General features: G+C 38.6%; 1 protein-coding gene across 1 annotated transcript in view; it reads left to right on the plus strand.

The window, feature by feature from the left end:
- B3galt1 (beta-1,3-galactosyltransferase 1) overlaps nucleotides 1-26929 on the plus strand; it is a 517332-nt gene that overhangs the window by 286386 nt on the left and 204017 nt on the right. The window contains exon 3 of the mRNA XM_085681008.2: nucleotides 4361-4426. The gene's annotated coding sequence lies outside the window, so the exon portion shown is untranslated. The remainder of the gene's footprint in view (nucleotides 1-4360; nucleotides 4427-26929) is intronic.

A 26929-nucleotide genomic window follows, 5' to 3' on the forward strand; every position in this document is an offset into this window, starting at 1 on the left:
AATTTATTGAAATGGGCAGACTGGTTTCTTCTTCCTTCTTTATGTGTTGTACACATTCAAGGAGTTTTAAAACAAGGTAATGTTGAATGCTGTAACAACTTGGAGATGCCTAGCAACGATTCTCTGGAGTATAAGTGAGAAGTTTTTGTTTTGCTTCCACCCTCTTCTAAGTGTGCTTATTCCGAATGAACACTCTCTTGTGGCTTTAAATTCAACCTGGCTCTGACAAGACTTACAAGTATAACTCTAAACAGAAATGGATTTGCTTTTCCCTGCCCCACCCTCACTGCTCGCACTTTTGTCTTACTTTCTAGTGCATATCACAATCTGCAATTTGATAATTATGTGTAATTATGTGTAATCATGTATAATCACCTCACACTACAGGGCACTCGATACTAAGTGCATGAGGCCAGGGACCAGCTCTCCCATTCAATCAACACACAGTGGCGTGCCTGGTCATAATAGCTGCTTTCGACAGAAAACTTGTGCATCCGAAAGGTATTCATAGGGACATAAACCTGCATGGACATTGTGCTGTATTCTCCCCAGCCCCTACAATTGTCACTGAAAGGGGGAAATTATCCTGATTGATAAAGAGAACAAATTAAGAAGTAATTTGCAGTTTGAAGTTTCTGTGATTACAAAGAGAGATACCTTCCATATTTTCTGGCACAATTTTGTGCGCTGCCTCCAATATATAGGAATATCATTGTTTCCCAGAGGGTTACAGTGTAATATTATTGTATTATACATCACTGTCACTGTCTACTTTAACATCTAGAAATGTGTTCCATGACTGAGTTTGCATGCAACGTTATAAAACTTTTGGATGTGAAATCAAGTAAATTCTATCACCCAACGGGGGTGATATTTACTAGTTATGATAAACAGTCACTCCACACTGATACCTGTGTGGCAGATGCCTGACGCCCCACAGTATGTGCCTCACACTACATTTTGCAGACAACCGTCACCAGTTTATTCACTTAGACTTTGTAAAGGATTGATGAATGGTTTGTCTTAAGTGAGCTTTTTCAGGTATCAGTTATCTATTTTATGTTGTAAAAAGTAATTAATCCTTTCATTCATTCATTCATTCATTCATCATTCATTCATTCATGCCTTCTGGGTATTTAATATACTCCAGAGACTGCAGCTGCCAGGCACAAAGCACAGAATAAATACACACTGGTGATCAAAAGGGAATAGTTTCTCCCTGCACACGCATGGACTCCACTGACAATGATAGACATTTTTTAAAAGAATATAAAACATTCCTGGCTATTAATCAGTTTTAATGATAGAAAAAGAGTGTTGTGAGAGATGCCAGCAGGGTAGCCTGTTTCAGCTCAGCAGCATAGGAAATCATCTCTGAAATAAAGAGGTACTCTGAGGGGAAGCTGGTTGATTTGTCTTTGGTTATTTGTTTGCCTTTCTGATTAGGTTTACCCAGCAGCTATTTGTCTCTTGAAGTTTTAAGGGCTGGATGTCCCAACTCAAGGAACTGGCAAATCCAGTGATCAATGAGGATTCTTTTCTGTAGAGGAGAACAAGAATTTTGACTGCATAAAGGGGAGGAACAAAGTGTGGTGCGGGGAAGAGAGAGAGAGAGAGAGAGAGAGAGAGAGAGAGAGAGAGAGAGAGAGAGAGAGAGAGAAAAAGGATGAGTCCATTTGCTGTTTTTCATGTCACTATAATAAAATACTTAAAGAAAGAGAATTAGTCTGTGACAGGAATGAGCCTTCCTATTAGTTGTCCAATGCAGAGTGCTCACCCTTGAAACAATGTACACACCACCCATAAAAATGGACTCCCCGTATCATATTTACATGCATTTGTAATACACATGTGTTCATAACAATAATTAGATAGAAGTAGTCTGTTAGCTTGAAAGAGGGAGGGACACGGTGGGGAGCTTGTGAGAGTGTAACAAGAAGGGCTTGGAGGGGGGCAAGTGATATAATTCTATTTCAGTTAAAAACGCATTAAAATAATATAGAAATAATAATGCCAAAAAGAAACAATTTAAGGAAGAAAGAACTGATTTGGAATCACAATTTGAGAGCATATCAAGAAGGACATCATGGTTTGTGGTTAGGGCAGCGGGAGTAAATAACGCATGCATGCATACATCTTCGTGGATCTGGAAACAGAGAGAGACTGAACAAGAACTGGGGACATGTTAGAGCTCTTAAGTGGTTCCCAGTCCAGTCATCCACTTCTTCCTGCAAAACCCCACTTCCTGCAGTCTTCCCAACCACTCAAAACAATGCCACTGGCTGCAGATTAAATGCTCAGACCCAGGAGACTGTGCAACACATTTCAGACACAAACCATAACAAAAGAGAGAACACTCTGGTGTCTCTTCTCCTACTCCTTCTAGAAAGAGATTTTTTAATTAACTCACAGAAGACAGAGACTAAAATATTCATTAGGGGGGGTTAAAAAATGAGCATGAGTGTCTGCAGATTGTGACAACCTGGCATATCCACAAAGCAGATTAAAATCTATGTGGCTAAAGCACCGTTTGCAAGAGGCAATGTATAGAGCGAGGCCGACGTCTAGACTGGAGAGGTACAATGCAGAGTCTCGGTGATGTGGGAAGGACTTAGGATTGTACAATTTACTGTGGAAAATGAGAATCTGTTACTGATTTTAACCACGACCACCGTGTTCTTCTGTACTTCAAAATTCTGTGCTTACTTGCAAGGTATTTATTCATAACACCCAAGTCAATTCTTGTGACACTTTTGTGTTTATCTTGATGCATGTCTAACTAGTTGATATGGGGCAAGGTGACACTGTGTCACTTCTTTGGTGCTCAGATTTCAGTGTTTCCTGGATGTTTTGAATGTTGCCACATTTTCAAACATTTTGATTTTTTAAATTTTATTAAATGTTCTTTTTCAAATGGCCCTCTGTTGTGTGTTGGAAGGCTGTCTGATGTTCATGAATGTAATAGGGAATGATAAGACTTACTAAGAAAATATTTGGTACCAAGATGTGCACTGCAGTCTCTTCACCATGACCTCACCATTAGCAAACTAATCATATATTAAATAAGGTTACCTCTAAGCCAAGTTATTAGTTGTTTAATCTATGACATTGTTTAGTGGATAAAACATTGTGACCAAGGGCTCTCAGGGACATTTCTGTATTTTCCCTCTCAGTATTGAATAAGTACCTTCTAGTTCTTCATACCTTAGGTTAATTTTCTAAGGCATAATAGCAGAGAATATTGAGAATTGCATACATATATTAAACTGTCACCTTGCTACAATATGGAGAAAAAGAGAAAAAGTCAGAACTCCCCACCCCCGCCAAGTCTCAGTAGCTAATACAAAGATGAAGGCAACCTGTATCAGGCTTAGAGTAGAGATAGACAGAGAGACAAATTTAAGGGTTTGGGATCAACCAGACATAGAGACTTGGGAAGGGGTCTTTGGGTCCTTTTCTGATGTCTTCAGTTGCTACTTCACATTTCTGGAGCATCTGCAAAGGTTCCATGCATATAACTCTTACATTATGAGAGAATAAGATATGCTTATAACTTATCTATTTAATTCATTTATAAATATGACCATTTAAATCTTTAGAACATGATGCCGACACTGACCATTTCATTTAGACTATGGTTGGCATTACTTTGTTAGTGCAGTTTTGATTCATTTATTCTTCTGACATATATTTAATGTCAAGATTAATGGCTCTTAATGACTACTATATCAGTCGCTGCTGGGCATATCTTCTTCCTTGACTTACAATACTGTTATTAGCCAGCTTGTGCTAACCAGGATTTGCCCCATAATCTAGCAACCTTATGCAGGAAATTTTCTTCCCATTATCAAGCTAAAAATTTCTCTGTAGAGTGGAAGATTTTGTATATGAATAAAAGATAGTTAATGACAGCCATAGATGTGACTGCTATGAAGTACCCATCTTTTTTATTTGTAATCAATTCAAATAATACTCCATCCCTTGATCTGAGAGGCTTCTGAAAAGAAAGTAGTAATTGATGAATGTTTTGGTCGCTAATCATGAAGATACAAAAAGTAAAAATTTCAAATTAAATATAAGAACATTTTAGTTTTAAAGATTAAACAGTAAAGACATGAAGGCCAAATGTTTACCTTACATTAGCCCAGAACTGACCAGAAAAGAATAGGCATAAGGAGAAATGCAAGTAAGCATAGAGCATAGATGGTGCTTACGTCCTGAAGTTGGTGTTCATAGCAACTCAGTGTTGTGGAGATGTTTTCCTCCAGTGCCTAGGTTCTAGGAAAGACCTTATCCCGATTCCAGTGGTTTGAAATTTGAACCACTATATCCAACAAGATGTTTTATCTCTTCTTCCCAGGATTGCCTTGGAAAAGTGATGCGGACCAACTCTGGCCAAAGAAGCATGAAGACTAGTCTTCCGGTGGTAAGTTTTAAGAACGATTGTCCACTGGTAAATAGACAGATCAAAAATCTACAGCTTTCAGGGTGGAATAATGTGAGCCAGTGTGACCTGGAGATGTGGACGTGCTTTAGAGCTACTTCTGTGAAAGTATGGGGACAATAGCTGTTGCCCCCAAAAAGTGTGTTAAAGGACCGAGGTACTAATGATCGGAATCAGTGATTTGATCAAACCCAGAGATGTAAAATTGTTATCTGCAGATTAAAATTATTAATGCTTAAGTCATTTTGATTGGAGCTTCCTATGACTTGCTGGCTAAAATATCCTGCTATGAGTCACCATTTAGTTTATGTCTTTTTCGTCTTTTATTTGTTGCAAAATATATGCAGTTGATTGACGATTCAGAAAAGATGTTGCATCTTATAACAGAACATTTTTGATTCAAAAAATGTTAGCAAAAGAAAGGCTAATTAATTGACAACACATCACCAAATTCCATCCATGAACACCTTCTAGCAGGAAAGGTTCAATGGGCATGAGGGATGTGCTTTATTAACTAATAACCTTTGAGGGAAGATAAAGCATGAAGATAAGTGAGTATAATAATACACAGCAGTATTTAAATAATAGTAGTTACTATTGACTGCTCTCAGACCACCAATGAAGCAAAGTAGACTCTTTTTCAGGAAGTAAGCAAAGGGAAGAGTCATTTGAAATAAGTTCTTATGGGTGTACTAGACACATTAAATTCTTTAAGCTAAGCAAAGAATATCTTCAACAAACTCTTAGGACCTACTTGACTTCTGTGTCTTTCAGGGACAATGAGACCCAAAAATAATAAAATAGAAGGAGATGGATTGGGAGAGATATTCCCTTAACACATGTTCATTCTCCCAGATTTTCCCAAGTGTGTACATGTATGTGTACATGTGTAGATGAGTGAGTGTGTGTGTATGTGTGTGTGTGTGTGTGTGTGTGTGTGTGTGTGTGGTTAGAAGTTTGGCATACACACGTGACAGTGTATGCACAGAAGACAGACAATTACCTCACATGCATCTCTTCACTTTCCAACTATTTAAAAACAAGGTCTTCTTATTGTTCCATGCTGCATACACCAGACTACCTGGCACCTAATCTTTCTAGGATTCTCCTGCCTCAACACCTTCCATATCATAGCAGGAAGAGAGGGACTAAAGACATAGACCGCTACATCCTGCTTTACATGGGTTCTGGCAGGAGGTGGACTTGGGTTTCCTTGCTTGCCCAGAAAGGGCTTTACCCATTAAACCATTTCCTCAGTCCTTCGATCTTTGAGTCCTGAGAAGTCTCTCCTTTCTGTTGACATTTACATGGAAGTGCAGCAGAAGCAGGTCCTAATCCATCCATTGTCTTTAAACTACCCCATGAATGTCTTTCAAGGAACTTAAGACAGCATAGTGCATCACTGAAAACTGCAACCTGACGCTCATAGTCATAATAATTCAAAGGAAAGTCAAAACAATTCAATTATTTTACAGGCCACCTCAGGACAGTTATGTGACGTCATCCGGCATTCAAAGCCACCTCTTGGAATAGTTAGGATCGTTTTAGCTGTATGAATAAGTGCACGTATTCCTTGCCCAAGGTCAACTAGAAATCAGAAACTAGACTTTGCCTCTAGGTATGTCTCACTCCCAAACCCAAGTTTATATCCTGCATAAAATTCTGCCGCGCAATCTCACTGAGGCTGCTTCTGCATTTCACCATGCTGAAATAGGTTTAGAGGTATTCCCCTCTTTCTTCTGATTTGTTCTTTTCTAAACACTTTATTTGCTTTGGTGTATTATTAGCATTATATAAAGACTATTCGTGAGAAATATCTGATATTTATTATTAGAAAATAACCTATAATCCACCATTTTGTTTTTAATTAATGAATAGCTACCAAAGTTTCTTCAATCCCAGCGGATCAGCCAGCTAGTTACTTTATATAAGCGTGAAGTATTCACTGTTCCCTGGCCCAAATTTCGTCCTGTAAAGAACAGAGGGCTGAGTCTAATTGGAAATAAATTTCACAAATGCATCTTGAAAGGTATAGACTTTATTTTATTCTCCACAAGTAACTTGTCACAAAGGTACCCTGGATTTCAGAAAGGCTTTTGTAGCTATTTGGATTAAAAGTGCAAGTAAAATAGAAATATATGAAACCTTCGAGCTTCTCCTTTCAAAAAATTTAACCCTCGAGTCACGTCCTTTAAAGCTCGTCTAAGTGCAGACTTGTCCGAAACACCAAAGGCCACAAAATGCCATAGAAGCGAGAGTGGGTGGTTGGCCTTTGAGTCAGTGTAGCCTGGCCTTGCTTCCTCTGACCTGCATAGTTCACGGTTTCGTCCTTTTTACATCAGCTTTAGAATGGCTTTACGTGGAATGCTTTTAAGTAACTGCCGGATGGCTGAAGTGGTTCCCGTAACCAATCAGCGCTTACTGCAGTGGAAAGCGTAGTGGTACTCACAGGGCACGACTCTTGAAATGTAAAATGAAAACATAAAGCAAATAAACACCTGAGGAAGACTGTGGTACCGAACACAAAATCAAAACAAACTTCACACTGGTTTGTATTTTACGTTTAGAAGAAATTCGCTAGCAAAGCATTTTCCTTGTCAAAAGAGACCGTTAGGTCAGTGTTGTAATTAAACACAAGACATGTTGTATTCCAAACCATAGATCATCAGTTTGTTTGCAATTATTTTTCTTCTTTGTAATCTTCAGACACTGACTCTTCTTTCTGACTCGCGTTTACATTCCATCACACTTGCCCACGGACTTAAAAATGCCCTTGAGCATGTGACAAAGGGACACTAGGAAGACAGTGAACTTGGTCATAGCTGTGGTTCTGTCTGACCTCTGCTTGTAAAGGGGTCGTGGAAATAAGACACCACACTGGATAACAGACAACATCCGGGCATCTGGGCCTGAATATGTTTGTGGGTATATGTCTGTATCTGTGTGAATCTCTGTCTGTTCGGCATGTCTATCTGTGTGTGTGTGCATGTGCGCATGTGCGCACATGTGTACATCTCTGTGTCTGTCTGTAGGTCTGTGCATGTGTATGTGTTTTCACGGCAAATATTTAAAAATTGAAACCATGGTAGTATTTGTGGAAAAATCCAAAACAATTTCATTTTGAAGGAAACGATTTTCAGCTCAAGTGAAACTAAAATAAAGGGGTTGGGGCAAAGGAAAAATAGGTTTGGAAAGGCAGTAGAAAGTTGGCCATGACGAGAATAAAAAAGACGTTTGTAAGTACTGTAACTTTTTCCTTCTTTTGTTGTTATAATGACAGTGGATCCTAGTCATATCACAATATTTTATTTTAATTAACCAATAAATATATAAATAATAGATTCAAAACAGATGCTCTTGTTTTAAACTAAGCCCTCCGTGGAAATCCCCTGCTATTTCCCCTTGAACTTTGCTGCGCCCCTTCATCCCACAAGAAGCAGCTTTGCCTCCAACAGTATCAATGTGTCAATGTGTTTACCCACCTGCTCCATCTGCTGATATCACAACACGCCCACTATGTAGAAGTCAAGGTTTGCACTCCTTGCATAGCAAGAATGTCAAGGTAGGATAACATCTTTTGAGCAATATTATTAGATTGGCCTGAAAATGTTGCCAAATAGGAAATACTTATTAGAAATGTGTTTGAAGAGAATAAACAGTTCTTTCCAGTTCCTAATTCTTTCTCTTATTCAGGGACCAAAGAGCAAGGACATGTCGGGGGAAAACACAATTGTCCCTTTCTTCTTTCTATGACTGCTAATAACAGGTTAGTGAGGAATGTTAAGACAAGTGAACATACATGGTAAGAATTAACCCTTGTGTCTCTTTACAAAATGTATTCTGTGAAATGGTAGTAGTAAAATTATTTCACAGCCAAAAAATACATTTATTTTTAATCACTGTGGAGACTCTTGGAGCCCTTCTTCCTTATTCTGTAACATTAGCACACATAAGCATGCTAAAGAGGCCTGGTCAGGAAGCAGGAGACACTACATTCAAGGTCTCCAGGACCTTGGTGGATCACAGAACACTACCTGTACACTTTCTCTTCAAGAAAAATAAGAAGGCAGTTATCACAACATATTGTTGTGGTCTCTTAATTCAGTCACTACGGTATCTGTGACAAGAGTCTCAGGCTGTAAATCAATTCACTTTGTGGACCAGTATAGCATGAATAACAAAAACGCAGAGACAGATATTGGGGTTCCACCTAAAGTTCAGAAAAGCAAAATCAGCCAATCCACTAAGAGCTCTTACCTCTTTGAAACCTTCATACTGAAAAAAAGAGCTAGTTAACTGTCTCATCTTGCCTTATATTCCTTTCAAGGGCTGGGATTAAAGGTGTGCACCACTACTGCCCGACTTCCATTGCAAACTAGTGTGGCTGCTAGGATTAAAGGTATGTGCAACCATAGCCTGACCTGTATGACTGACTAGTGTGACTGCTTTGCCCTTAGCATCAGGCAAGCTTTATTTACTAAAATACAAAGGAAATATCACTACAAACCGGAATAGAAAGATTATCTCCTGGGTATACTGAAGGAAGGCAATAGAACTCAAACTGAGGTGAAAGACAACATGCCTTCCCCCTCATGGTTGGTTGTCTTCTTTTGGGAGAAGTATTTCTTTTTGTACAGCGAGTTCCTTTGTGTCCAGGATCCTGGGATTGAGTTCCCATCATGCAAAGGTCATTCATGACTGACTCATGGGCTCTTCTGGGAAGTTAGCGAGTCACTGTGTAATTTCTATTTGCCAAGCAAATAAAGACATGACTGGTTGATCAAAGGTCAGCCCTGATCAAAAACTCAGGACACAGGGTTCTTGGGCCCAACTTTATGCTGTCAGGCTATAGCATTTCACAGCCGGCAGCTTGAGATTTTGTACCAAATTTATAAAAATTCCCGAACTGGGGGCTGGCTCTGTTTTCCAGCTGGTCTCTTATTTGTGGCCTTTTCTACACATAGACAGTTTCATACTTAGCCCATGATTTAATTCATAGCCTGACTAGGTGAAAGCCCCAGGAAGACGATATGTTTATATACTATCCCTACTCATTTTTTCCCAATGCAGTAGAGTGTAGGGCACATGGATGACCTTTGCAAAGTGCCTCGCAGCCAAAACTTTCATAATTTGGTCCATACCATGAATTAGACATGAACTGAAAACAGCATCACCGAGTTACATTCTATATCCATGAGATAAGTGCTTGGAGCAAACCAAGCTACTAATTCTATAAAAGGCAGACTATCTGGTCAGATGTTATTTTTCAGTATTGAGTGTGCGCAGAACTAATCAGCCAGGAGAGTGAATTGGTCATCTGACAAAGTTTAAGTCATATGAGAGTTTGGATGGCAGGACTTCATTGTAAAGGTCCCAGGGAATGTCAAGTCCAGCACTGTTCTGGAGACAGATGAACTTTGTGTACTTGCCTGCAGTTATTAAACCTTGGAATCTTTTAAATAACTCTCCTTGTTTTAATTTCAAGGTCTGCCTATGGGCAGATAACTTCCTCATCATATAGATGAGGGTGCCATGGTTCTTATTTCACACACAGAATTCATTAATTTATACTATGTTATACTCATAACTGTGTGTCTGTGAATCAGTACAGTTTGTTTCCTGCATGAGCTATGTTAGTATGAGTTAACCCTAAGACAGCTTCTATGGAGAGTCTTTCCCTTTCCTCCTCCTGATTTTTTTCCTTCTTTCCCTAGTTATATTGTATATCATTATAATGTAGTCTTTTTCTCTAAATTGTTTTTAAATGAGTTCATCTATGTTTTAATTAAATGTTATAATAAAGAATAATATCAAAGGTTATGTTGCATTATTCGCCTTTCCTAAGAACGATACATAAAAGTGGATAACTATGCAAATGAAAATTGTCATGGACCTAAAGTTGTCCTGCAGACCATCATTTGTAAATACTGTTAAAGATATGATGCCTACCTGCGACCTCTTGGTCACATTGGATCATTAAGTGCTTTTCACGTGTAGAAATTATATACTAAGTAATAGCATAAGTAGGCATATCACTTAACTGGTATTTCTGGGACTTTATTTTTCATATTTAAAATTAGATACTTTCTAACTTTAACTCTGTAGTCCTGACAAGAAATGGTTGAGATTTAGGTAAGGTGGGAAAAATGCAGACAACATGTGATCTCAGAGAATAAACTTCGCTCATCCGTACCGTATGTCTCACTAGAACAGTGCTGTTAATATCTCTGTATTGTATTAAGAATTGAATGATACTTGTTTCATGACATCTGTTTATATGAATCATACAATGTGGGCCCTAATGGTGAGCCCTTTAAAACATGTGACAGAAGATAAAGTTAAAAATAAATGATAACAAGACGTTTCTTCATAAAGATAATATAATTTTTTTAAATTTTATTTTTCCATTCAATTATTTATACTTTCTTCCCTCCTCCCAATCCCCTCCTGCTCCCCCACACCCCTTCCTACCTCTCCCACCCTGCTTGAGAGAGGGCCGGAAATCCTGCCCTGTGGAAAGTTCAAGGCCCCTCCCCTAAACATCCCAGGCCTAGGGAGCTGTGTATTCCATAAAGACTAGGATCCCAAAAAGCCAAAACATGCTATAAAAACAAGTTCCAGTGCCTTTATCAATGGCTTCTCAGTCAGCCCCCATTGTCAGCCACAATCAGAGAGTTTCGGTTTGATCACATGCTTATTCAGACCCAGTCCAGCTGGATTTGGTGAGCTCCCATTAGAACAGGCACACTGCCTCAGTTGGTGGACCAACCCCTTGCGGTCCTGACTTCCTTGCTCATCTTCTCCCTCCTTCTGCCTTTCAACTGGACCTTGGGAGTTCAGTTCATTGTTCTGATGAGGGTCCTCTGTCTCTACCTCCATCTATCGCTGGACGAAGATTCTATGGTGATATTCGAGATAATCATCAGCGTGATAGTGGGGGCAGGGACAATTCAGGCACCCTCTCCTCTGCTGTCCAAGGACCTAGCTGGGGACATCCCCGTGGACACTTAGGATCCCCTCTAGAGCCAAGTCTCTTGCCAACCCTAAAATGGATCCCTTACTGTTGGTATCTTCTTCCCTGTTTCTACATCTGCCCTTCCTCCATCTCCACCCTCCCACTCCCCCAAGATCTTGCCAGTCCTTCCCTTCTCCCTTCCCTCTCCCCCTCTCCCCTTCCCCTAACTTTACCCCACCCCTGCCCCCAACCCCATACTCACAACTTTTTTTAAGTATGAAAAGAAACTTGTTCTAGATTTCTAGATTATGAAAGATTTTTAAACTCTCAATATCCAAATTCAACACACCGTGTTTTATTGGTAAAATACAACTGGTATGTACAGAAATTCCAGAACAATCAATGAATATCAACTGGGAAGTACTTGGAGATGTTTTAATAGTCAGTGGCTATTATTCTGTGTTTAAAAATTATTGCTAATTTTATCAGGCATGACACGGGCTATAGAGGATCATGATGGATATATAGGTACTGGGGAATAAACAGTCATTCTGGGACACCTGCAGTTTACTTTGAAGTGACTCAGCAAGAGAGAGAAGAAGAAGGGGAGACAGGAAATGGGAATAAAATAAGCAATTAAGGCAAAATTTTGGTAATTTTCATCCAGATTATTGTATTATGATGGTTTATTATACAAAGCTTTTGATTTCTTGTGCATTTGAAAATTCTTACATAAATAGTTTTTGAATGGTGCATCTGCATTGATATGCAGAGATGTCTAAGAAGCATAGAGAAAATAAAGCAAAAAAAACAAACAAGGGGATATGCAGGACAATCTCATTATGTGTATTTCCTTTCCTTCCATTCTAGTTGCCTTTATAAGGTTGGAATAATAACCAGGAAAATCTGCGTCCTGCCTTATTTCTTTTTTCCAGGAAGTCTAGTAGATTTAGGGGAATAAACAAAAGAAATTTACTTTTCGTGATTTTTTAAACATTAGTTTGTACATTCATATGTATCTTCAGTTTTATTTCTAGTGTTGATATTAAAGTGGTATCCAAAATTCTTTGATTAATCATTATTAGACTTTTACCCCCAAATTATTAATGTTTCTCTGAAGTAGAATCTACCCTGAAATATGATAGCGCATATACTCTGAAAGAAATAGCTTCCTCGAAAATGCCATCTGGCCGTGGTGAATCAGTCATAAAGAAACTCAAGTCAGTCAGGATACAAAGTACAAAGAGCTGAGGATAAGACTGTGTGCTGCAGATTCTCCATGCACCAGAGTAGAAAAGGTATCTAGGTAGTTCCATTCTAGACACACACTCCACAGACACACGTGCGCGTGCACACATACACACACACACACCCCACATATAAAACACACCCACTTTCACAAACACATACACTTGGTTCAACTGTCTCTTTCACCTTTACGGCTTTAATTTTTCCTGTCAGAGTGTCTGTTTCTCAGCTAACCAGGTTACAGTGTTATTTTAGAGAGAAAGGCAGCATCTATTTCTCTAGCCTTTTCCTTCTTCTTGCTCTCACCAAGTGCTCTTTTCCTGAAGAGATTAAAGAATAAATTGACTGGAACTAGGAAATAATGGGCAGGCTAAAAGCAACTTTGTCAGTAGCTGAAGAGATTATGACTCTCCAGAGGATGTTAACTCTCCAATCTTACCCAGGCCTGCTCTGGTGGGGACAGGCAGACCAAGCCTGAGCCTGTTTAGAGTCAGGGAGGTAAATGCTAAGGTCAGTTCTAAAAGGCGTTCTATGGTGGCTCTGCCACCATGTCACAATGTGCTCCAATGGTTGATGTCACCCGTCTAGCTGTTATTGTCCATGCAATCCCAGTTTGTTCTGTTTGTTGTGTCATGACTGGCTGTCTGTCAGCTTCACACTAACGTATTAAGCTGTAGTTTTCTTGCTTCCAATTTTTGTGTGTGGCAACTCTGCTAGTCTCTAAGACACTAAAGCACTGTGAGGGTTCAGCTGTCACTAATGTCCCACTGTCCAGCACCACTGCCATACTGATGCCCAATATCATGTTTGGTCCCTTCCGGCATTGTGTGCCTGTGTACTGTACTCATACACTCCACAGTTCTCTATCAAATCCCTTCCCACAGTCCCTGAACCAATAACTAAGGTAAATTAGATGATGACTAGATAACATTAGCAATGTGAACAAGGCCAGAAGTCAGAATCAAGCAAGCTGCTTCCTCTGTGGACTTGTGACAAGTATTTATCAAGTACAGGACACTCTATAGCGCTTCGTAGGATCAATAAAAATTCGCCCAAGTCAAGTATTGATGAGATGGCTTCATGTCTGTATTGATCCATCGGATTTTGTCCAATCAACTTCAAAAGTGTGCCTGGAGAGTCATCACATCGTATGTTTCATAGCAATATACATGGGATACTGTATGATGCATATTTCACATTGTTTTGCTAAAATATAGCAGCATTGGAACAATGTTCATAAGTGGAAAGACAGTTTAACTAAATGACATTTTATGAACTTAAACTGAGCCACCCTGCTTACACTGAGGTTCCGGGATCCTTGCCTCCTCCAGTCACCAAGCCACCTTCGTGTCTGACTGCATCTGCAACCTTACAAGTCAAAGGGAAGGAAAGAGAAGAAGACAAATACCCTGGGGTTTACTGATTATTGGGGCTCAGGGTGGAAAAAATGTACCCATCATCCAATGACAACAATCCCAGAATCTAAACAGTCTTCCAGATTTAAAAAAAAACACACAAATAGTTTGAAAATAACGTTGGATTTATGACATTCTTTGATTTTATTGTCTATTTTCTTTTTTCATTAAGGAACAGGATGGAGTAGTATTTTCTAAGCTGATAGAGGAAAAGATCAATCTGACTTGAAGTTCTTGAGTATTTCTTGGATATCGTTTTCAGAGTCTATTATAGATTTGAAAGTCTATTAATACAGTAAAAAGCAAGTAACACCAATAAAGGATTCCAATTGCAGCCTTGACATCGATTCACTGTATAAACTTAGACAAATTACTTTTCTGGCATCGGATTTCCTGGTCAAATAATTCAGTGCCGACACATTTTGTTTAGTCATCCACTTTTTCGCACCACTGACCAGTCTATGGCACCAAGAAAGACATTCTGCTAAACTAATAGTTCCACCAACATAAACTTCTCATTGAGATAGAAATGATGAGGACTGAGCACGTGGCTCAGTAGGTAGAAGCACTGCCTGCCCTTCCAGAGGTCAGGGGTCTGACTTCCAGCAACCATATGGCTGCTCACAACTGTCTGTATCTTTGGACCCCCACAGGTACTGCACACATGAGATGTACAACCATACACACAGGTGAAGCACAGATATGCATAAAAATAATTAAAATTTTAAAAGACACAGGCAATAAAGGTATGAAATATCCAGAGGAGTTTAAATCTCTCTCTCTCTCTCTCTCCATATATATATATATATATATATATATATATATATATATATATTATATGTGTGTTATATGTATAATGTTATATATACATATAACAGATATGTTATATAACGTATATTGGGGAAATAAAACCAGGAGTAAAACAAACAAAAGTATTTGATACTGTTTTTCAGAACTTTATACAGAAACTGAAAACCAAAATTAATATATATATATATAACACATGTTATATAACATATTATGTATATTATATTACATAGTATGTATATACTCATATAGTATATATGGAGAGAGAGAGGAAAAGAGATAATGAGAAAGAAAGATATGTTACTCATTATAACCCATGATGGATCTTTGATGTATAAAGATAGGTGTTCTAAATTATATGGATCAATGTGTGTAGTATCAGAGCTAAGAACTGTTCTTTTGCAAACCAAATATTTCCATAGCACAATACTAGACGTCAGATACCTGATTTTTCTGTGATTAGAGAATTAATCTACATTTTATTAATGGAATTAAGTTCTTATTAAAATTATTTACATGTGAATACCGAGTAAGAAAACTGAAAAATCATCTATTCAGAAAAGATACACATCAAGAAATGATTCATTTGGGTAACCATAAAGTTATTTATTCATAGTAAATTTTTAATAAATTGAAATTTTATCACTTTCTCCTGTGTTGTTATAATTTAACTATACATTAAGTAGTCATTGTGAACTTACAGTGACAGACAAGAAGGGGCTGATGGACTATGCCACCTCAGATCTGCTTCCCTTTTACTAACGAGCACACAGATAAAGTAACTTTACAGTACCAGAACACTAAAATCCGTTGTAATTTTTTGAAAGTTTTTGAAGGACACACAGGTTTGTGTGGCCGATTTGTGTATAAGTGATCCCGACACAAAAGGAGCCTGCTGACATTGTTGATCAAAAGAAATAATTTAACTGACAACCAAATCATTGAAGAAATAGCTGGCCTCCGTATGTGGCTAATGCCTCAATTCCACATGCCATTGATGTCAAACCCCAAAGACCTACCAGGACGCCTGTGTACTATGAGAATTTGAATGAAAGAGGCCTTTATTCGAGCTTGCCTGTCACACCAAAGAGGGAAAATATTCATTTAAAGATTAAATGATAGATTAGAATATTATTTTTCAGAACTCTAACTGCCAGGAGTCTATATAAAATGACTATCTCTTAGGATAGTTTCTTTTGAACTAGGCAGTATGCGGTGAGGTGAGCCAAGAAGTGATGAAATATTTACCTGCCTCTTGAAGATTCTCTTTCCCTCAGAATAAGCTGACCTCACTTCCTCCCACTTCAATCGATGTTGCTCAAGGCTGTCACCTCAGCTGTTGCCTCAGAACGGGGACGGGTGTCTGAACTTCACATCTGTGCTTCACCCTCAAAGCACACCGGGCTCCAGAGATTTTCCTGCAATACAGTTTTCCATACTACTCTGTATCCATGGCTAGCAAGAGGAGGTTACCTGTGTTTTTCATTTCTGTTCTCACTAAAGGCCTTGAAATGCAAGCGTTTTGTTCTCAAATGGCTTCTATTTTTAGATGATCAATTTCTGTTTAAATTTCTGATAAACTATTGGTTTCATTTTTTCCCCTAGAACCCATGTTTTCCTCATTACGATGCCATGATGCAAAGCAGAAGTCACAAATTAGTGGCGAAAGACCAGATGTATGTCACAAATGTTCTTTTTACATTGGACAATATCGTGAAAATAATTGGATTAATTTTAATTAATTAACTTAAAGTGGTAGAAATTGCTCATAAAATATCTCAAATTCCTGCTTTTCTCCAATCCTTTCATTTAACAGCTTTTATAATAAGACCTCATTTCTTTCATTTTACATACAACCTGGTCTCTGCAGGGTTTTGTACTTTGAACCTCGTGTGAAACAGAAACAGCAAACTATAAACGAAATTTTAAAAATATTCTGTGTGTAGTGTATGTGTGTGCATGTCTGTGTGTGCACGAGCATGTGTGTACATGAAAGCCATGGGTTGACATGGAGTGTATTCCTCTAATTCTCTCCACCTAGCCTTTCGAGATGGGGTCTCACACATACCCATAACCTCTCGCCACTTCACTGGACTGGCTGACCAATGAGTCTTGGGCATACCACTGTCTCTGCCTTCCATGCACCAGGGTTATAAATGTGTGTGACCATACTCAGCTTTTACATGGGTGCCAGGAATCTACACTGGGTTCTCAGGCTGTTGCTGAAACCAATTAACTGACTGAGCCATCTCCCCAGCCCCCATAAATGAGTATTTTTAACAAATTTCCATGCTAGCATTTCATATGATTCTGTATCTTTTTAAACTTCCCTTCTCTTTCACCTCTTGAAATGTATTAATAATTTTTAAAGTTTTTTTAGATTTCATTTTACATTTCATCCCCAGTTCTCCCCAATACCTACTCCCCACTTCATACATTCCTCCCAATGGATAAAGACTTCCATGGAAAATCAACAAAGTCTGGCACATTAAGTCGGGGCAGGACCAAGCACTTTCCCCACTGCCTTGAGGCTGAGCATGGCATCCCACTGTAGGAAATGGGCTCCGATAAGCTAACTCATGCACCAGGGAGAGATCCTGGTCCTATTGCCAGAGGCCTCATAGATAGACCAAGCTTCAGCATTGTCTCTCATATATGGAGGGCCTAGTTTGGTCCCATGGAGGCTCCATAGCTGTCAGTCTAGAGTTCCTGAGTTTCCCCAAGCTTGATTCAGCTGTCTCTATAGATTTCTCCCTCATGATCTTGACCTCCCTTGCTCATATATTCCCTCCTCTGGGTCATCAATTGGATTCCCAGAGCTTGGCCTGGTTCTTGGTTGTAGTTCCCTGCATCTGGTTCCATCAGTTGCTGGATGAAGGCTCTATGATTATGGTTGGGGTATTCACCAATCAGATTACAGAGGAAGGCTAGTTTTGGCACCCTCTCCGCTATTGCTAGGAGTCTTAGCTGGCGTCATAAAGGGTCGGTAAAGGGAAGGGGATGAGAGATGAGAAAATGATTGTGTATCTGGAGTGTCTTCTGAGCATATTTGAAATTTGCCATAAATATCCAAATCTTATTTGAAAGGGTACCTTTACATAAGCTTTTTTTCATTGATTTCTGAATCTGATCCCTAATAAACATAACCTTAGAACTCTGAAGGGGAACTAAATTGTAAATTGAAAATACAAATGTGCTCTTAGAGTGTTTATAATTCAGTAGGAAAGAAAGTCACCTGAAAGATCACAACATAGTAGCTTTATGAGGGTACATATAAACATAGGTTCTCATTTTCTTCTGTACGCTCACGATAACACCATTCTGCAATAGACTACTGAAACAGTTCTAAGCCTTCAGTTTCCTCCACCTACAATAGTTGGACTGAATACGGAGGATGTATTGCAAATATTCTCTTCTACAGTTCCATCCTGTGTAATATTTTGACAATAATGCCTACCAAAGTATGAGTCCTGCTAGGATTAAACAGAATATTTTGCATACACCTTCAAAATACTGTTTACCAGATGATGGTACAAAATATGTTAGCTTTTATTCCTACTGCATTTACTCTTCATTCTCACTGACAGTGTTGCTGGCACCATTGAGAATTCCCTACTTGAAACATTGTGCTCTACTTTGCCTTTCCTGACACACACTATTGATTGGCAAAGCTTTTTTCATTGCTGGCTCCTTTTCTTCTTAGATTTGCAAATGCAGGGTTGTTGTAGGGTTCAGCTCTTGGCTTTCTGTTCTCTATCTACACCCTCACCATAGTAATTGTATTTCATCCATAGCTTTAAAAACTACTTCTGCTCTTATGACTATTCTACTTATACCCCTTCCTTTACCCCAAACTTGTCCAGCCACATGCCTTCTTGCTGCATCTACCAGGCATCTCAGTTGACCCTTTCAAGGATACTTCTTCCACCAAATAGCAGCATGGTTTTTTCTTAAGTTTCACACCATCCAGTGCTTCTCTACTGTTTGACTGATTGTCATAGGCATCACATAATGCTAGTGTATGATAAATAATTTCATTACAGAGTTGGAGAGACAAAGTTCAACAGTCACCGCCTTCCACTAGCTTCCTGGTGTTCCCGAAATTGTAGAAAATGCATGGCAGTGGTCACTAAAGACTTTCCACCACCAGCAGCTTCAAGTGAGGATTTTATATCACTCTAAAAGTTTAAGCGCCATGAAAAAGATTGTATAACAAGTGCAAGAAATGTTGGTTTAATCCCCATTGCCAACACCAAGCAAAACACAGACAGAATGCAAGGAGCCCTGGTTCAAATCTCATTGTTACTAACAAGCAAACCATGAAAAAGTACTTATCAGATGAGTATCACTTCTTTAGAAGTGTCCACTATCTTTAGAGAGGTTCATATTATATTTTCAATTGCGCTTTTGCACTAGTGACAGTCAGTGGAAGTTTGATCTTTCAGTGAGCCTCAGCTTTTTCCATCTGATAACCATCATTTAATGTCTGGTCTAAAGTCATGTTATCAGAGAAACTAAGATCTCAACTGGCGCTTCATTGCTTGGAGATCACCCAAGAAAAGAGGGGGAGAGGAGCGCAACCCCAAACCTAGCTTTGTCTTCTAAGAAACTGCTTTTTTTTTTTGAGTGGTTCATACCAGCAGGTGCTGTTTTGGTTGCTATTGTTTCCAATCTTTCTTCTCAAGAATGCAAGTGCTACAGAAAAACTGACTTCCTAGTTTGTGTTTCCATTGTATTCCCAACCGCCTGCAAAGTCTGCTAAAATTAGATGTCTGTTGAGAAGGTAAGAAATGCAAGCATGAATTGATGATCTCACCATACGAAATGCTGCACATCATTTCAGCACACAAGTCTACGACCATGATTACACGAAAGGATGGAAATGCTCTGAACAGATTAGGCATAGACAGCTTCATGAATTTCATTCTTCATAAAAGTAAGCTTTGTTAAATTCTTAGCTATGAAGAAAAGATAAAACTAAACTACATTGACTATTTCTTGGGATTTTAAAGGGAAAATTATTTAGCTGCATTAGCAGTGAGGGATCCAAATGTCTTTTAATTTTAGTTGATTATTCAACTATTTTGAAGACTTTATGTTCTAATTTTAACATGTATTAATTGTACATATTAATTGGGTACACTGTGCTATTTTAACACATTCATACAGAGTGCACCACTTTAATCAAGGTAGTTAACATTTTCCTTTCCCTTCTTTCCTTATCTTTGTCATTTCTTTCTCTCTGTTTTGGTAAGGTCTGTCTGTATGCACCAGGCATATGAGTACCTGTCAGGACATTTCTATCATGGCTTTACAGTTGCTGGGATCACACTAAGTCTCACTCCCTTTTCATTTCTTAATGGCTGGAACTTTTGCAGTACTCTCTTCTAGGTCTTGGTCAATTATTACACTTCTGTCTAGCTGGATTACAGTGTAAAATAGCCAACATCCCTTAATTGATATCTCCTAAGCTCACTTCCCAACATCTAATAGTTACCATTCAGTAATCAGGGCGATCAGTTTGTAGCTTCCACATATGTAGAGATGACAGCAGTCTGTATTGTGTGTTAGGCTTATTTCTTTGCATGTTCCCTACAGTTATATTCATGTTGTCACAATTGAAATTGTGGCAGATTTTCACTTTTCTTTGGGCTAAATAATATTCTTTGAACATGCACGTTTTTTTATCTTTCAATAACTGATGGACACCTACTTTAACTTCATACCCTACCTTTTTACTAAGTATGAGAATTCTTTCTTCTCTCAATTTTATTAATATTTATTGTAAATTTTATCACAATAATAGCCACTTTGACTACAGTGAGATATCTTATTGTAGTTAGTTTTCGCTTACATCTTCTTTATGGCTAACTACATTGAGAGTATTTTATTTTACATGTATTTATTATTGCTTTGTGTTCCTTCTTTTGAGACATGCCTATTCAGATCAATTATTTTCCCATCTTAATTGAATTCCGTAATTCAAACCACTTTTTGTTTTATTGATTTTTTTATATATTAAAAATACTAGTAATTATAGATTAATTATTGACATACATGTGCATATATTAATAAATATGCAACAAATATAATAAATTAATAACATTAACGAATATAATAATTTATTGATTGATTTTTGCTATTATTTGTTGTCTATAAATTAATTGGTTATTAGTTGTTGATTAATCAATATTATCTATGTTAATTTGTAATAAATACTATTTTTAAATGAATGAATAATATTAATAGATATAATACTTGAAATCAACACAATAAGGGTTAAGATCATCTGATCTTCTAAATAGTGTCAAAAAGTGATATGATAGATTTCAACATGTTTTCATTATAAAATCCTTGAACAAAAGAGGCAACATATAACAATCTTACAAGCACCACCATAATGAATAAAGAAAACATGAATGCACATCTCTAGGATAAGAGTGCACACACACACACACACACACACACACATACACACACATATTGTTTTTATTCAATATACTAGAAGAACCTTTATCAAAGTCAGTTAAGAAAGAAATAGAATAAAAGGCTTGTAAAAAGAAAAAGCTGAATTATCCCTGTTCTCAGATGATGTTATTTATGTATAGACAAAAGAATCAAAAGGCTACAAAAGACAATTAGAACTAATTAAGGAATTGCATAAAACTGCAGGTTATGAACACAACCCGCAAAAGTCAGTGGCATTTTAACCTATGAGCAATTTCGTTGGGAAAGAATAACGAAAACAATCCCATTCTCTATAGCTATAAAAATAAAATAATTAAATTACCTAACAATAATTGTAACTAGTGATGTTAAAATGAAAACTTTAAGACCCTGGTGACCTTGTAAAAGGAATGACACACATATATGCACATTCATTTATGGGGAGAAAAAAAATGTTGTTAAAATGTACCTGTACTGGTTGGTTTATGTCAACTTAACACAAACCTAGGCATACCTTGGAAGAGGAAATCTTAGTTCAATAAAATGTCTCCGTAAGACTTGCTTGTAAGTGAGTGTGTGCAACATTTTCTTTATTAATGGTCGATGTGGGAGGACGCAGTCCACTGACAGGTGGTTCTCAGTGTATATAAGAGTGCAGGCTGAGCAAGCAATGAAGAGAAAATGAGTTAGCAACATTTCCCCATGGCCTCTGCTTCAGTTGCCGGCTCCAGGTTCCTGCCTTTCCTCCTCAAGTTGCTGTTGTTCACAGTGTTTTATCACAGCAATTGACACCCGACAGAAGACAGTCCCCAGAGTGATTATTGATTCAGGGTAATCCCCATAAAAATACCATGGTCACTTTTGACACAACTAGGAAATAAAAGACTAATACTAAAATCTTTACGGGAGCACAAAAGACCTTTAAGACACAAAGCAGTCTGAAATAAAAAGAACTTAGCAACACAATAAAAAGAACTGAAGGCAATACAATGCCTGACTCCAAAAACACATTCCAGAAACATGGGAAAATGAACAGACAAACAAACAAGAAAAAGCTAGTATTATATTGGCATAATCCTGTACCATCAGAGAGCAATAGTGATCCCAGAAATAAAACTACATCTAAAGCAAGCTGCCCCTCAACAGACCTACCAGAATTATATACTGGTGAAAGGACAGCCTTTTCAATAAATGCTGTTGAGAAAACTAAAATTCATATTCAGAACTATGGCACCTAGCCTGTATCCCTCACCTTGTATTAAAATTAACTCAAAATAGATCAATAGCCTAATACGTAACCTGGAACTGTTTAATAAAGGAAAGAACTGAAGCACTTTAAGAAACTGTAATAAGCGGTGGTTTCTAGACAATTATTCCTAATATGTAAATGCATACAGACAAACAGAACTTTATCTCCATCTCACTGGCCAGCGATCATGGTTATGACCAATATGACATTCATATTGAGATTGGTTCCAAGCCTATGTCATATCTGCTTCATATACTCCATCCACAGGCACTGCTGGAATTGTAGATAAAATGTCACCCTATAGACTCTTAGACTAACTTCTCAAAGTAAGTGGTAGAGTCAAGAAAAGAAACCTGGAAGCTAAACAGTCTATGAAGAATCTTTATGATCGTACTGAAGCCTGAATTTAGGACACTGTCCAATACTACCCAAGACAGAAAAGAAGAAGGGAAAATCAGTGATGTTTCATTTCTTCAGACTAAAGCATCCCATAGCCTCTTCCTCGTGCCTCTAGTACTGACTGGAAGAGGCAGGCACACATATTTACTATTCTTGACAGAATATGCTCTTCCAAAATTTTCACTTTTATGAGGTTCATTGAAATGGAGCATCTCTTATTAATGAATGTTGGAGGCACACATGAGCTGGCATGGTGATTTAGAAGAGTCTGGGGAAATTAGAAAAGGCCTAATCTGTAGGGTGTTTATACAATGACCATACTGACAGTCTGTGTGTGGTTCTATCTCTCATGATGAACTAGACACCCAAGAAGTTATCTTGAACTAAATCACCTACATCTCTCTTCTTTGTGTTTACATGGTCGAGGTTTGTAATTGAACGTGAGTAGCAAGACAACTTAAACTCACGAAGTAAAATGAGGTAAAACAGCACAAAATGATTAGGAGTCTGGTGCTCATGGCTCCAGTGAGAGTGTTTAGAAACATTAGTAGTAATTATTGTTACTGAAATTGCTATACTAAAGCAGTGCTGGTATTTTTTTATGCTGGCAATCATTGGAATATGCAGGTTTTAAAGTCATGACGCGGAGGACTGGGCCTAAAGCAGCATTGCATGTGCTCAGTTGTGCTGTTCTAATGGAAGAGAAGCTTCCAGTGGCAGAAAAGCAGCAAAAGGCTTTTCTTTTTTGATGTGGCTAGAAACAGATGGGAGGTGCCGCTCTCTTATAAAATTGAAAATAAATGTGCTTGTTGATTTGACTTCTATCTTCCTCCCTTAGAAAGCCCAGAAAACCTGGAGCCTGAGCACAATGAGAGAAACATCCTTCAAGCTCACCTACTGAACTGAGCTTCACAATATTTTACCACCTTTTATTCTGACTGATAGATCCCTAGTAAATTTCCTATTACATTCCCAAACTGAACCCTTCTTTGAAAGAATTTTCTAGGCTGAGTTTGTTATCTCAGTTTAGTATCCATCTACCTGAGAGCCCTATTGTGCTGCACAATATAATTGCAACTAAACTTGAATTAATTATAGAAACCCCCAAAGTTCAGTGTTAGAATGTTTTTCTATGTTCACATTCCTTCACAGTATACCACTGTGAACATTCTTGCACAAGGGCTCTCTGTGGTTCTTGCTGGATTCTTATTTTCCTATTCCAAAACTCCCAAGGTTAATGGGGACTACTTGTGAAATGAATTCAACCAGCCACTGAGGCTAGACTGGCCACTGTGTTCTCAACGCCCTGATTCATTTCTCAGAACTCTTCTAAAATTTTTGTAGCAATAGCAAAAGAAACAAAAGTGAACAATAAAAGAATAAAAATGCTTATCATTCTTAACAATATTCCATTTTTCTCTGAAAACTTTTCAAAGCAAAACAAGATTATACAGACAAGATGTAAAATCTAACTATCAAATTATGAGTTCAAGGATAAAAAGCCATGGGCATTATAATAAATTAAGCGTTGGTGATTAAGGACTGGGTCATCAACGTTGCTGAACATCTTCAGTGGCTGCAGATGCATTGAAACTCTTCTGCCCTTACTCACACCCAATAAATGTTCTTAACTGGTGTGTGGGCTGTGGAAAGACATCTACTTCCCACCAGGATAATGATTGAAACCTAACAAAGAGAAAGGTAATAATGACATGTGGGTAAACTGTTTCCCCCACCCCGGAACTAGCATTTACTAGTGATAAGGTTTCCGTTCCTTTTCTGAAATCTCACAATGATAAGCAGGACAGCTTAGAATTTATTTCTTTTGACATTTCCTTCCACAGAACAGCATCTGAGGCATGCCTTGATGGAGCATCTCTGTAGAAATTGCAAATCAGATTTCCTGAATGTAAGCTTGAGAGGTGACCCGATGCATCCCAACTGTCCTTGGCATGATCTGAGAACCTTTCCAAGAGAGCCAGGCCCCCTGGTTGTAGAAATAGAAGGTTGTCTTGTTTTAGACCTCTCAGTGCTTGTGGGTAGTAATAGAAATATTTCTTAAGATGAGCCTCTCTGCCAACACAAATAATTCCAATCAGACCAAATTAGACCAAGTTAAAGATGCCCATGCTTAATGCAGTACTTCTGGGTGGCCCAGAAAAGCATGGTGAAGGGAAGAGAGAGAAGGGGAGACCATGTGAAACCTGGAGACCACATGTTGTTTTTCTGAGAGGCAGCCTGAATAGACTGTGGGAATGGTCCTGACCCTTTCTGTGGAGGGGTCACTGTTTGGCAGGCTTTCCTGCAGGTTGAGATTCCTGCAAGGCAACTTTCAGGGTAGGTGGCTTAAAATGGAGCTTCATGCTCCATTCCTGCTACATTGGCACCCCAAGGGTGGGTGCCAGGGCCTGGGGTGATGCTTTGAACCAAACATCCCAGACATCCTTGGATATAGGGGTGTCAGGGTGGCTAGGGTCTCACTTTCAATTAAAAACCCCAGACTCCTTGGATATAGGAGTATCAGGGGACTAGGGTCTAACTTTTGAAGAAATATCCCAGATTCCTTGGATATAAGATTGTCAGCTCAAGTCTGGCTACTTCCTGGGGCAATGTTGGAGAGGGGAGAGCTGGGAGTTGGTGGGCTCACGCTCAACGAGAGGCAGTTTACTGTCATCCTGGAGAGCTCAGGCAGCTATTTTTTGAGGGAGATGAAGAGGCAGGTGGCTAGGAGAAAAAATATTATTATTGACCTTATGAATGGGGCTAGCCATGAAAAATCATTAACTGCCATTAAGAATGGGACAGAGAAGTACCCTGGTTGTACAGCTGAGGCTCGGGTGTGTAACTGGGACACAGCAGACAAAACCAGATTTTAGCTGGTTGGTATCCTTGATCCAGGAGAGTTGGTACCCATGGTGAAGTCCCAGGAGCTGGTGCATGTGTTGGCATTGTCTGGAGAGCGCTTTGTAAGTTGGTCTTGGTCCAGACAGCAGGAGTGACCTGTAAAATATGCTTTAAAATGGGTGAGGTTAAAATAGGCTCTGGAGACTGTTTTTTACCAGACCTGATTTTTGATACAGCAGCAGAACCTTTTCCAGGATCCTGGAGGTATATGTTAAAGAACTGGAACAGGTTTACATCTTGGTGTTGTAGAAAGAGGCTATTGCTTTAGGTTAAAAAGTATGCACATTTTAGAAGACAATTAAAGGGAATTAGGAACTCTGGATTTTTTTTAAGATGCACCTGAAACCTATTAATCTTGAACTATGAAGCCTGTGAAAGAGGCACACCTGTCTGTGTTTAGCAGGAAACTTAACAATTAATGATCTGCCAGCACCTTAAGTCATCAAATGCCACTAGACAGATCTGGGAGGGACAAGTGAGCAGGAATGAGGCAGCTTTTTAGCTATGCAGGCAATCCAAAGACTCTCCTTAGTCCTTGGAAAACGTCAGCCGAGAAGCAGTGCTTGTTGTTAGCTGCTGAGTACAAGAGGACCAAAGATTTTCCAAAGGGAGGAGGAACGCTGAGGAAACTCCAACAGAAGCACCCTGAGAGGCTGCATCACCTGGGCCACCATTTCCCCTGGTGTCTGGTCCCTTTGTTCTGAAAACACACAGACTTTCAACACAAGCATGGAATGTGCAAGGTGCCCAAGTCTGTTAAAGATGATTTTTTTTTGTTTTATGTTTGAGCAGGTAAAATATTCCTAACAGGTCTTGTAGTTTGCTTTTTAGGTTTATTTCTTTATGTCTACAGCTGGGATTTGCAGGGGGGTCTTCCCTGATCAAATCTGATCTTTATCAACCTTGAATGAATTCACAGCCTTTTATTTCCTGTGGAAACATAACCTCTTCTCCAATGCAATAGATTTTTTTCATTGCTATTTTGAAGTTAAGACAATTTTTAAAATATATAGGTTGATTTAATTTAGCAGTTTCCATAATCCAGTGTCTCGGCAGCAATC

The sequence above is a fragment of the Myodes glareolus genome, chromosome 21 (genome assembly GCF_982192425.1).
Source record: "Myodes glareolus chromosome 21, mMyoGla1.1, whole genome shotgun sequence".
NCBI classification, from domain to species: Eukaryota; Metazoa; Chordata; class Mammalia; order Rodentia; family Cricetidae; genus Myodes; species Myodes glareolus.